We start from the raw sequence: 14,331 nt of genomic DNA, 5'->3' as shown, positions 1-14,331 counted from the left end.
AAGTGTAACTTGGTTACTAAGTGGTTGTACTCACCTCTCAATTCTCAATATTTTCAGGACCTAGCTCATCGGATTTGAGTTGGGGAAAACATACAGAGGCCTAGGATTTGTAGAGTAATCCTCTATATGCCTCTATTTTGTTACTTTCGTGTATATTTGTTAATGTAATTTCCAACTAGGATTATTTGACATAATTTATACACCACTTGCATGAGTTTGTATATAACTAGTGTATTTTGTGCCATAGGTTAGTGAGTTTTGGTCGTGAACCCATGAATAGAGCCAAAATACTTGTTCAAGTAAAAACATATGTATTTTGAGAAATTTGGAATGAAATTATTGATTTGTGCAATATTTCCTCCCCCTTTATGTTTTTGAAAATTAAGGTTGAGTTGTGATTCTATGATATAAGTTTTTTTGATTGTGTGTGGTGCATTGCACGAGTCCGCAATAGTCTATTGAGTATGGTCAGATGGTTGGTGTAATCAATTGGCACATGTGGTTGAGTTGGGACACCCCATTTATAGATTTTGTAAAAAAATGATCAAAATGGGTTTTGGTGTCCAACTTTATATAGAAAATGATTTTGAGCATGAAACCGGTGCTATTAGCTAGAGCTAGGAGAAAGCTTCGTATGGACACCAAAACCACCTCAATCGGATGTCGAATGGAGATTTGGAACGTGTCAGAAGTTCGCGCCCTATGCTGTCATATGACAGCACTGATGCTGTCAAATTTCATGCAATGTGCCATGACGCCTCACGCAGTGGTGCATGGCACAGAGAAGACACGCCATGGTGCACGAGCCATTTTCTACAAAGTTTGTTTTTGAGTATTGAAATTCATTATTTAGGTTCCAATTGATTTCCAAGCTTCCACTTTGTTTTCAAAACTCTAATTTGGAGTCATTAAATCATGTTTAAGATTTGAATTGTTGAAGATTGAGATTCATTTGAAAGAATTTTGAGAAATTTCTTTTATAAAACTTTACAATTTGGTAATCTTTGAGGGTTAAATCCTGGATTACCATGATTTGGAGTCAATTGCGGTTTAACCTCAAAGAGGTTACACATTCTCCTTTACCTGATCATTACCTTCTCGATCTTTGAGTGAATTGATAGTAGTAATGGAAAAACCATTTTCATTGTAATATGGCCATATATCTTCTTAATCTTACTCATTGAGGGGATCAATAATATCTCTCACTTAATGTGAGGGACAAATTTCATCTCGACCACTCATATTCCTCTACATGTATATTATTAAACTCAATCATAGCTTTTATGATCACTCAATCAAAGGTAATTTTTGACTAGGTCAAAGTTCAGTTATCATCATGTAGGAATCCATGATGATCTCAGGTCAAAGGGCTTAGTGATATAGTTACATATGAGATAAGCTTATGACTTGTACCATGCAGCTTTCTCATAGTAGGTCGGTCCAACACATTATACTCTTTCAAGTGCTTATGACTTTAATTTGTATCTTTATAATCAATTAAAGTCATACTAATCTTGTTTCATTTATAATTCCTTGTAGATGACCGATTAGGGACATTTAAAACAATCACTATAGTTTGTCTAATGATACAGTTATCATATTGAATATGCAATTATTATGATAACAAAAGAGAAATTGATTAAATAACAATGCGCATAGTACAATGATTGACCTTAGGGCACAATTTCTAACACCTAATGCTCCTAGCCTTCAAATAAAAAGTATTAATACTTAGTAAATAATAATGAATCGTACTGCTGTCTCTTCTGCTCTCAACTAGGAAACATTACTTGATTGAAGTTTGACGTGGAAAGCTATAGTGCTTTATAATCTTGAATGCTATGTGTGCTAATTTTATGTAGTTGGTTGGAGCAATTCGGCATCATTTTTTTCTAAATATGATTGCTGACATTCTCCTTTCCAGGTTTTTTATTCAAACTTGAAATTTTTTTTTGCTTTTTTTTTGCTTTGTGCTTACTTTTTATTATGTTAGACAGGTGGACTTCGCTCTTTCGAGTGCTGAGCTTTGGCTGCTTGAAGTCTTCTATCACAAAATATACAAGGTATGAGTATGCTTACTGACAAAATTGTTAGGAAATTTGGTAAAGAAACTTAATGCAGGGTTTACTTGTGATCTTCCAGTCCTGTGTGCGGATGCGGATGCTGTTCAAGGGTATCAATTTTTTATTATTACATGTTGATCCTATCCTTGCCTCTGTACGTCTTTCCCCGCACGGAGAAGATTAAGAACCTGAATGATCAATACTGAACGTTACGAGCAGAGGAGGTAGGATTCTCACCATTCGGTTGAGAAGTGATGGGAGAGGGGATAGCCTGAATAGTGAACATTATGAAATATTAAACTGTTATTGTATGACAGATAATTTAGGAGAATGATTTCTTAAAAGTATTGGACTGTTTTAATATTTAATTTTTGTTTCTTTTTAATGCCCCTCTCCATTTTTGGTTGTGTTCGAATTGCAGATTCCAGAAGAAGAGAAAAATCTTGGTCCTCATGATCGTCTGATTCCCGTGTACCATTTTACCAAGGGGACAGCTCAAAACCAAGTGGTAAATTTTTATCTTGTTCATTTTCCTATCTGCAATTTCTACTTTGATATTTGGTGCTGATATTTATATAGTATGCTCAATAACGTTGGATTCCATCTGAAATGCACAGGAAATTCAGAATTTTGGGAATCCCTTCCTTTTGGTCATGCATGAAGGTGACACTGTGGCTGATATTAAATTAAGAATACAATAGAAATTTCAAGTTCCACAGGAGGAGTTTGCCGAGGTATATTTCTTCTACCATGTATCCCAGGCTTCTGAACAATTTTTTCCTGATGTTGGGTGTTTTACTGACTAAAGAATTGAATGTTATATTTGATGTTTCTAAACCTTGCATGTTTTATCATTATTTTCTCTGTGGCCAGTGGAAGTTTGCATTTCTTTCACTGGGGCGGCCTCAGTACCTTCAGGAATCTGACATCCTCGATTTCAGGGGCATCCATGAACCTCCAGTAGTTTTTCTTTTTTGATAAATCAATCAAGTTCGTAGAATTGCTTGAATTGAATCGTACCATTAATTTTAATTTGTCAGCTTGACCTTATATTTACATTTTTATTGTAAAAAATTCTTATGATAGAGAAGGGAATTATACGGTGCTTGGGAGCAATATCTTGGCTTAGAGCATGCTGATAACGCATCTGACAGACCATAAACTGTTAATCAGGTTAGTTATCATTGCTTGAAAGGTTGGACTTCCTTATGCACATTGGCTATCTGGTACCAGTCAGGGTCATAACTGATGGTGCAATCGGTATTTATTATTGGGTTGATGTATGGGTTGGTTACTCCATATGAATTTTTATACGGGTTATGTTTTTCCAGAATCGCCACACGTTTGAGAAGCCAGTAAATATTTGTAGGTAGAAAACCAATATTGATGAGTTCTTTTGCTACGAAGGATGAATTTGGCCTTCTAAATAAAGGAATGGGCTTGTAAAGACCGCAACCACAGCAGGAGGATACCCTGTATAGGCAACAAGTGAGATGAATCAGCATTGGAGATCGTGTCTGCTATTCTAACTTTTGTGGTTATGTAATTCTCTGTCCAAGGAGTGACATTGCCCCAAACACCTTGTATCTGCCGACCACAGCCTCTTGAGCCTTTTACTTGCTACTTCCGTTTTTACATGGAGGTTCTCCCGATCACGTTATATTGTGTGCACGCTTTGGCAAGGGGGGGTAAAACAAAAGAGAAAAGAGGAAAGGTTAAAGGAAGAAAAGGGGACCGTTCTTTGGAAAGGAACATCACAGAAAACTCCAGGCACTTGGTTGCACCATAAAGCTTTATAGTTGGGAATGTCACAACCAATCAAGTTTTGATTGTATGACACATAGTAGGGGACCAACTGGTTTTTTATTGAACAATGGGAAATCTGGCTGCAAATTACTAATGTTTTTTTTTTTAATTGAAAAACCTGATTCCAATACTGCTTGGTTACTAAATATTATTCATGTTGCTTGCATATCTATACCTTTCCTTCTCAGCAACGTTAATCTATTAGGATTTATTTGTCACCGGTGTACTTGAATTGAACATAGCCCATTTAAGCAGATCATGAGCAGATAATCTACCAGCTTTCGAAACTTGATAGTGAATTCCTCTAGACTTCCATCTCTTTTTCTTTTTCTTTTTTGCGATATTTCCTGGGTTTTAATTAATTGGTTTATTTCGTTCAGGGTGACATGTCAATGACCGCATCACATTAAAGTTGTCAGAGGTTATTACAACATGACCTCAAATTTATGAAAGTTTTTTGCTCAATAAAAGATTTTTGGGAGATGGGATTCATTCTTAACGCATCACATTCTATGTGTAGTAGGTTATTTGCATAAACTAAAATTTTAAAGAAATTATCTGTCAAGCTTTTGCAAACAATATAATTTAAATAAGCTATTATATGAATGAAGTAGATTATAATAAATTTATTCAATTTTATCTTAATCACATTCAGATTATATTATATCACTATTTAAATATATGAGTAGTGTGTTTTTATTATTTTTTGCCATAATTTAAACTTAAATTAAATAAATATAAAAGTATCAAGTATTTAGATAACAATTCCATGCATGCTTGCTTTGAATGCTTTATTTTAAACTTCTTTATTTTAAACTAAATCTCATTTATTTATTTATTTTTGTCTATTTTTTAAAATATAAAGGTTAGCCCGCTAAGGGTTCAAGTTATATGGGGCAAGCCAAAACCGCCTCACATATAATTGAACCCATTTTCTTTACCCAGACTTGTAACTTTTTTGCAAGTTGGCTGGTTGAGCCTACAAGCCCAACCCATATTACTGACTCTACTTAGAGGTATGATCGATGAAGTTTTTTTGGCTTTATTGGTTACCTAAGAATTTGGGTGCATCTCAAACCTGCTCCACTGACCTTTATTGTGATAGTGAAAATGCTATAAAGACCCATATGATGATAATGATGTGTTTCATGAGACAACTAAGCATATATGAAAATGCAAAAATTTCTAACCTATTGACGTGGCATGAGAATTAAAGGATTATGGCAAGTTTTGGTACCCTACAGATTCTTTTCAATGGAAAAAAATTGATCCAAATTGTTTTTATTTTTCTTGCAGTCTTGTTTTCTACTTGACGAGACTCATAAACCATGTATCCTTATAAAAGCCAGGGTTCTTCTAAGAAAACTCCATGCATATATTTGCAAGTGGTACTTAATAGATAATAATGGATATACCATTGAATACCCATCGAAGATTTAGGAAAGGAGACTATCTCAAGAAGTTTAGGATGAATTTGTTTTAATACATACAATTGAAGAATTTAGGGTAATGCTTGATTTTTCCAATTAAATATAGTTTTACCTATACATAACTAATTTGAATAATTTAGATGAAAAGCAAGTGATATTGTGAATTAGCAAAAAGCTAAAAATACCACTTTAGTAGGGGATAAAAAGGATATGCATTCGTTGAACAAGACAAAGTGCATACCCTATATTCAATAATTATTACATGCATCTATTATATATGTTTTGATTGATTTATGAATTTTAGTTAAGTGTTTTAATATGTAAATCACAGAAGATAATTTAGATTGCGAACAACTTTCATGCCATAAAGTGTGGGTTGAATGAAAACTAAACTCAAAAGGTGAAATTAAAGATGAAGGCCGCTGTGAGGCAAGTTTAGCAGACTTTTGTTTATAATTTTGTTGAAGATACTTTACACCTGATTTTGTGAGTTTCAGTAGATATTTGCACTAATGCTGAGGCTGATTTACTAATACCTCTTAATGATGATATTATATTAGTTAAAGATGCTGAGAGAACTTTTGTTGTGTGGCCTCTAAATTCAAGGCAGAAAGCGATTTGAGGAAGGAGGGCAATGGTTAATGAAATTTCTACATTAGATGTCTCACATAAACTATGGGATTTAACAAAGAGTTTAAATTTATTATTGAAAAATTTTAGTTCTATTAATTCCCTTTCTTCTACTAATAATTCTCTTCATACAGGTTGTGATAGGTGACTATGTGGAGAAAGATAATTATATAGGAACTAGTACTGATCGAATTAATCTTAGAAATGATCCCTACTCTAACACATACAATCCAGGGTGGAAAAATCATCCAAATTTCTCTTGGAAAAATTACACCACTCAAAAGCCACAAGCACCACCAGGCTTTTAACAACAAAGAAATACAATTAAAGATCGTACAACAAAATTGGAGGAAGCTTTGGCTCAAATGGCAAATTACCAAGTGAATAGTATGAAGAGTATGAATCAAGAGATTGACTAACTTAAACAAGAAGTCGCTTCAACACAATCTTCTATGAAGAATATGGAATCACAAATAGGTAATTCTATGAAAAATATAGAAACCTAAATAAGCAACTTGGCTAACTTACTCACTGGGCATAGTCAAAATAAGTTCCCTAGCAATACTGAAGTTAATTTGAGGGAAGGAGTCATGGTAGTCACCTTACAGAATGATAAAGAACTCCAGGAGGTTGATAATGAGGCTAAAAGGATAAGCAAATAGAAAAATGATGAAGATGAGGTAATTGAGATGCTTAAAATTAATATTGCAACTCAAAGTGGCCATTCTTCTTCTAAAAACAAACTTATATACCCCTATTCCATGCCCTGAGTGCCTTAAAAAAAAGATCTAGATTTAAGCTTCCAAAGATTCCTTGATATGTTTAAAAAAATTCAGATCAATATTCCTTTTATAGAGGCATTAGTAAATATGCCTAGTTATGCCAAATACATCAAGGAGCTTGTTTCAAACAAAAGGAGGTTGAAAGAATATGCCACAGTGGCACTTATAAAAGAGTGCTGTGCAATTCTACAAAAAAAGCTACCACCTAAATTGAAAGATCCAAGGATTTTTACTATTCCTTGTGACATTGGTTCAAATATTATTAAAAATTGTTTGTGTGATTAAGGTGCTAGTATTAATTTAATGCCTTATTCTTTATACAGGAAACTTAGGATGACAGACATCAAGCCAATCAATGTTACTCTTTAACTCACAGATAGATCATTTAGATATCCAAGAGGTGTAGTTGAGGATTAATAGTAAAAGTTGGTAAACTTTACATTCTTGCAGATTTTATTATTTTGGACATTGAGGATAGTTGGAACGTCTCTCTAATTTTAGGAAGATCATTTTTATTAACTGGCGGAGCCTTAATTGATGTACCTACAGGAAAATTAATTTTCAGAGTTGGTAACGAAAAGGAAGTGTTTCAAGTAGCTAAAGCTGTTAAATTCTCCTCTTTTGATGAAACTATTTTTAGCATTGATATTATTGATACCCTTGCCTAGGAACATTTTAACATGTACTCATACAGTGATCCCCTTGAGGCATGCATTGCACTAAACATAAGTGAAAAAGAAGAGGATGAGCATGATTTTATAACAACAATAATGAGTTTGGAAGCTTTTGAAATTGAAAATAAATATTATAGGAAACAATATGAAGATTTAGGAATAGGCAATTTATTGCCCTTAGCTTCCCCAAACTCACCACCCTTTGTTGAATTAAAACCTCTTCCCTCCCATTTAAAATATGTTTTCTTGGGTGATTCTAATGCTTTTCCTATCATAGTTTCTTCTGCATTAACTTTTGAATAGGAAAATAAACTATTGAGATTCTTAAGAGAATTCAAGCATGCTATTAGATGGTCTACTACTAACATAAAGGGTATTAGTCCCTCCATTTGCATGCATAGAATTCTCATGGAGGAAAATTACATGCCAAAGGTTCAACCACAAAGAAGACTCAACCCTCATATGAAAGAGGTAGTTAAAGAAAAAGTTTTAAAATTGATTAAATCTGGTATTATTTATGATATCTCTGACAGCCCTTAGGTAAGTCCTGCGTAAGTAGTTCCTAAGAAGGGAGATACAACTGTTGTGAAAATGATAAGGATGAGCTTATTCCCACAAGAGTAGTTACTGGGTGGCGCGTATGTATAGATTATAGAAAATTGAATGAAGCAATGTGCAAAGATCACTTTCCTCTTCCATTAATAGATAGTATGTTAGAAAGAATAGTAGGGCATGCTTTTTATTGTTTTCTAGATGGTTACTTTGGGTATTTCCAAATACCACTAGTACCAGAGGACCAAGAAAAAACAACTTCTGCCCCTATGGTACTTTTGTTTATCATATGATGCCTTTTGGGCTTTGTAATGCCCCTGTTACTTTTTAAAGATGTATGATGGCTATATTCTCTGATATGGTAGAGGACATAATTGAAATTTTTATGGATGATTTATCTATATTTGGTAATACTTTTGATTTATGTTTAACTAATCTTTCTAAGGTTTTACAGAGATGTCAAGAGACTAACCTTGTGCTTAATTGGGAAAAATGTCACTTTATGATAAATGAAGGTATAATTTTAGGCCATACAGTTTTGAAAGAGGAATTGAAATGGATAAGGCAAAAGTGGAAATTATTGAACATATGCTCCCACCTACCTTAGTGAGAAGTATAAGGAGTTTTCTAAGTCATGTAGGCTTTTATAAAAGATTTATTAAAGACTTTTCTAAAATTGCTAAACCTCTTACTAACCTCCTTGTGTAAGATACACCTTTTGTATTTGACAAGGTTTGTTTAGATGCATTTAATAAATTAAAATCTGTATTAATTTCTACTCCTATAGTTGTTTCCCTAGATTGGAGTCTTCCTTTTGAAGTTATATGTGATGCGAATGATTTTGTAATAGGGGTTGTGTTAGGACAAAGAAAAGATAAACACTTACATGTCATGTATTATGCTAGTAATGTCTTAGATGGAGCACAACTTAATTATGCTACCATTGAAAAGGAATTTTTAGCTGTAGTCTTTGCATTTGAGAAATTTAGATCATATCTCTCTTGTTCTAAAGTAACAGTATATACTGACCACCAAGCTTTGAAATATTTGATGAATAAAAAAGATACTAAAGCTAGGTTAATTAGATGGGTTCTTCTTTTATAGGAATTTGATGTCACAATTAGTGATAAAAAGGGTATAAAAAATCTAGTTGCAGATCATCTATCTTGACTAGAACATTTGCCAAAAAAATGGAATTCCTATTAAGGAAGAATTCCCAAATGAAAAGCTTTGGGTGGTTAAATCCTTACTTGCTCGTTGGTTTGCAGATTTTGTTAATTATATTGTTGCAGGTATAGTTCCTAATGCCATGAATTCCAATGAATAGAAAAGGTTCCTAGTAGAAGCAAGACAATACCTTTGGGATGATCCACTTCTTTTTAGACGATGTGCTAATGGGATCATAAGGAGGTGTGTACCAGATAAGGAGATGATCCCAATTCTTGAAAGATGTCGCTCCTCACCTTATGAAGGCCACCATGGGCTCGATAAGATAGCAGCCAAAGTCCTTCAAAGTGGATTTTATTAGCCAACATTATTTAAGAGGAGCCACTATGAGCTCTTCACCTTATGAAGGCCACCTTATTCAAGGACCTTTGTGACAACCTGTGACAAATGCCAATGAGCAGGTTTTATTAGTAAGAGACACGAGATGCCCCAACAAGGTATATTAGAAGTTGAACCCTTTGATGTTTGGGGACTAGATTTCATGAGACCTTTTCCTCCTTCATATGGTAATCTCTATATACTTGTTGCTGTTGATTATGTTACCAAATGGGTAGAGGCTATGGCACTACCAAATAATAAAGCTTCTAGTGTGATCAAATTTGTTAACAAATTTTCTCTAGGTTTAGCATTCCTAGGGCCATCATATGTGATAATGGGGTACATCTTAAGAACTATTAATCAAGTCCTTGTTAGGTAAATATAGGTGTCACCTTAAGGCTAGTACTACCTATCATCCACAAACTAGTGGTCAAGTTGAATTCTCAAATAGGGAGTTAAAGGGCATATTAGAAAGGATTGTAAGTGCATCTAGAAAAGATTAGTCTTTGAAATTGAATGATGCATTGTGGGCATATAGGACTGCATATAAAACACTTTTAGGTATATCCCCTTACAGGTTAATATATGGTAAGTCCTGTCATCTTCCTATAGAGATTGAGTATAAAGCATATTGGGCTATGTGTGCTTTAAATTATGATTTGAAAGCTACAGGTGAAAAGCATTTTCTTCAACTCAATGAGTTGGATGAGATTAGACGAGAGTCTTTTGAGAATGCCCATATATATAAGGAAAGAACTAAAGCTTGGCATGACTAAAAAATTCTTAAGAGAGTTTAAAATTGGACATAAAGTTTTATTATTTAACTCCCACTTGAAGCTATTTCCAGGTAAGCTAAAATCAAGGTGGTTTGGTCCTTTTGAAGTTGTAGATGTAAAACCATATAGAGCCATTGAAAATTGAGCTAATGATGGGATGACATTTGTAGTCAATGGACAACACTTAAAGTTATATTATGAGGGAGTCCATATTGACACATCTCAGTCTATCTCATTCAAGGAAATCTAAACCATTATAGTAGTGTCTAGCTATAGACATTAAATGTAGCGCCTATTGGAAGGCAACCCAATTTTGTTTTCATTTCCTTTTCTTTATTATTTTAATTTGTTTTAATTTCCTTTTACTGTTTGTTGTCCCTATAAAATTTTAATTGATCACTAAGACCCCCCTCTAAGATGAATTGCAGGATTGCAATTCTTAAAAGGGAGTTTCTTAAAGGTTATCAAAGTATATCAAAGCAAATTAAACTAGGGAAGTTTCAATTCCTTTATCTTTTTTCTTTTCTGCAAACATTGAGGATAATTTGAAATTTAAGTGTGGGGGAAGGTATATCATGATAATTTTTTATTGCTTATGCTGTTATAATTTCCTTAGCAACTTACATGCTGTAATTGGCCTTAATTCTGAAAAATTTTGAATTTTTTAGGGAATTTTTTGCTCTTTTGTACTATTTTATTTAGCTATATTACTACTAAAGGCAACTATGTGTTTGAGAAAGAATTTAAGGCTACCAATACCCCATAAAAGTTTATCAAAAATATACTTGATGCATGAATTATCTGTCCTATTTATTTATATTTATATCTGAAAAGCTAACACCTTGCAAAGTAGTTAAAAAGGGGAATGATCCAAAAAAAAAAGAAAAAAAATGCACCTACTCCACTGATGCCAACTGGACTTAGTAACCGGGGACCTTTATCATCAATGTCGGCCTTCATGTCAAACAACTTAGTAAGTATCAAGAGTGTGCCAATAAAGTTTCCTAAGTTTGAGTAACCAGGCCCTTGTATTATCAATATGAGGGTTTGCGTTGAAAGGACTTAAAGATTATCTAAGGAAGAAAGGAAATTCATGACTAGCTAAGAATGATGACCCCATTGCACCGACTTAGAAAAAGAAATAGGTAAGGCCCAAGGGTATAGACAAATTCATTTTACAGATAAGTGCTCAATCAGAACTAAATTCACTCCCTGTGGTGGTATTAGTAAAATTATTAGCCTTTTCTCTCACATTGAAACTCTGTAGGTTGGTTATACAGTTAAGTTTTACTAATACTCTAAGTAAAGTTCCTGCATTTGATATACTTATTTAAGGAATGAAGCTAAATGCAGAAGTATTTGCTTGAGGACAAGCAACAAGCTAAGTGTGGGGAAATTTGATAAATGCATATTTTATAATTAAATAGGTATAGATTTTGGTTTGGATTTGATTATATTTATTAAGATTTTATATCTATTTAATTAATATTTATATATTTTTCTCCTACCACTTAATTATAAGATAAAAATAAATTTTAATATAAAATCTACTCATATATTTTTATTTTTATATTTTGCAAAAAAAAAGAATAAACTTGATAGAAGAAAAAAGAAATATATATATATATATATATATATAAAGGGAGGGAACACAGAAAGCATTTGTTACAAGCATATGTGAATATATGATTTATGCATGGAGACTAAACATTCTGGGGAGATGACCTATAGGATGCAAAAGATAAAATATTATATATATATATATATATTAAAGTCTCACATCAACAAAGAATAAAAGGAGGAGCCTTCACTTTAATTATAAATACTCCCTCCATTAAGAGAGGAGTCATCCAATCACTTATCTGAGCACCTCAAGAATTTTCTCTAAGATATTTGGAGCTCGTAGAAGTATTTCGAAGGCTGAAAGCGAGATCGTTGAGGAGTTTTACAATTCATAATTATTTCTTTTTCACTTCTTAATTTTCTTTGTGATCATTTTTCATGATTGGAGATTTTAGAATAGTATTATTTGATTTTATTATGTGTTTCTAAATTATCCAGTTAGAGTAGGGATGTAGCCCAATTGAAGAGCTAGTTTTCTATTTTCTTTATTTTGACTCTTTGCATCTATATTTATATAAATGTTCTTACTTTTTCAAATTATTTGTTTCTCTTATTCTTCATATTGATTTAATGACTGGCTACCAATTAATCAAATTTATGAGTAATTTTGATGGATTGGGAGGTGATGAGAGAACTTTGATCTAGAGAAATAAACATAAATAACCAGGCTAGGAATAGTTTTAAAAATTTATGGTAACTTAAACTATAGCTTCACGATTTAATTAGTTGCTTGGGTATCGTGGGAACTAATTCAACACTAATTAGAAAGGGACTAATAATTTAGGAGAATATTAGGGCACTTTTAGAATAGTTGTCACTATAATTGATTAAAGAGTCAACTCAAAGGGTAGAAACTAGAAACCTATAGGATGAATCCTAAACCCTAATGTTTTAAGTAATTGTGTTTTCATCATCATTAATTTCTTGATTTACTTTTACTCTTTATCTTTTCATTAAATTATCCATTTTATTTATTTTTCTTGAACTATTAATTATTTAAATTAGAAAAAGTGTAACTTTCCTGTAGGTTCGACACTTGGAATACTCTGGGTAATTTATTACTGTGATCTCGTACAATTGCGAAAACAATCAATGGGCTCCCATTCTGTGACATACGCCATGGCGTGATGCGCGATGCGCCATAGCACACATGACATATGTAAAGTCCCTAATCAATCCAAACTTTACCATTCCTAATCACACAATCAACAATACAATCATAAATTAATATAATAGCCCTTTATTTGTTTTCAAATCGCGGGATCGCGACTTCTTAAAGCATATATTTAAATATGAGGACTAACGGAAGCGCAATACAATCATAAACTAAAAGAGGCACAAAATCTCTACCCTAAAAAAGGGCCATGCGCCATGGCTTGTAACACATGTCGTGGCATGTGGTATAGAGCAACGTGCTCTGTTTCTATCTATGTCATGCATTGTAGTGCATATGATAGCAATTTTTGCTATCATATGACAGCTTAAAAGATGAATTTTCATCGCACGCTATTTTCATATTCGACATCCAATTAGAGTGATTCAAGAGCCTACATAAAACTTATAACATATATTAGCTAATGGAATAAGTTTGGACTCAAATCTAGCGGTTTGATCTAAAATTGGACACCCAAATATAAAAGTTACTTTTTCTTTCAAAACTTACACCTAGAGTATTCAATTCTTATTTCTTATTCCACATGGTCTCTTGTTACTTCTCCCTATTGGTGAACTCCCACCCTTATGATCATGCTTTCACATACACCACATTGCACATGTATATAAAGCCATATATATATATATATATATATATCACAAAGCATGCAATTCATCAACTCAATTCATTGGAAATAAATTTCATGCATTAAACATTCTTTTGTCAAACATTCTTATGCTAAAACCCTTTTTATTCAATGATAATCATACTCCCAATACAGTAACAATAGATAATCAAATAGAGGAAGTTATTTGATTATCTCAGCCTTCTATCACAAGAAAGGTCACCCATGGATTTTTATAACCACTAATGACTCACAACAAGCTTCCGTTCTCACTTTATATGCAAATTAGGCTAATCTACACATAATTGACACTATAAGTCAATTATTCCAATTGATAAAAGACAATTAATTATTGACTACAGCCACATTTAACCATCCATTTCTTTCTACTTAACCAATCTAGGTTCATTACTCCTCAATTACCACTTTCTATCACTTCTAGTGATCCCATTTGCTTTTACTCCATTTCCACCCTATTTTTCCTTTAATTTAGGGTGAATTGAAGCCTATAACTTCAAAGCTTTATCGTTCAATTCCAAACTAATAACAAAGCTTTAATTTAATTTTTGAGAACCTTTTCATTACTATAGGGTAAAAAACTAACCCCTCAAATTTTTTCAATTTAATTTCTTTATAACTTATTGTAAAGTCCCTTACTTAATCTGGACTTTA

The 14,331-nt window shown here is 32.9% G+C and overlaps 1 long non-coding RNA gene across 2 annotated transcripts; it reads left to right on the top strand.

Annotated features, from left to right (window-relative positions):
- Positions 1-1,977: 1,977 nt before the first annotated feature.
- Positions 1,978-4,031, top strand: LOC129321187 (uncharacterized). Of its 2 annotated transcripts, XR_008595954.1 has the most exons (6): positions 1,978-2,063; positions 2,143-2,287; positions 2,485-2,571; positions 2,681-2,797; positions 2,937-3,236; positions 3,395-4,031. It is a non-coding gene; the product is annotated as an uncharacterized LOC129321187 (long non-coding RNA). The 2 variants fall into 2 exon arrangements; XR_008595953.1 differs by having other exon boundaries at positions 2,681-3,236.
- The last annotated feature ends 10,300 nt before the right edge of the window (positions 4,032-14,331 follow it).

The sequence above is a fragment of the Prosopis cineraria genome, unplaced genomic scaffold (assembly GCF_029017545.1).
Source record: "Prosopis cineraria cultivar Desert tree isolate PC_DT_omini unplaced genomic scaffold, ASM2901754v1 PC10, whole genome shotgun sequence".
Lineage (NCBI taxonomy): Eukaryota > Viridiplantae > Streptophyta > Magnoliopsida > Fabales > Fabaceae > Prosopis > Prosopis cineraria.
The sequence above is the reverse complement of the archived record's forward strand: the minus strand, read 5'-3'. Positions and strand labels throughout refer to the sequence as shown.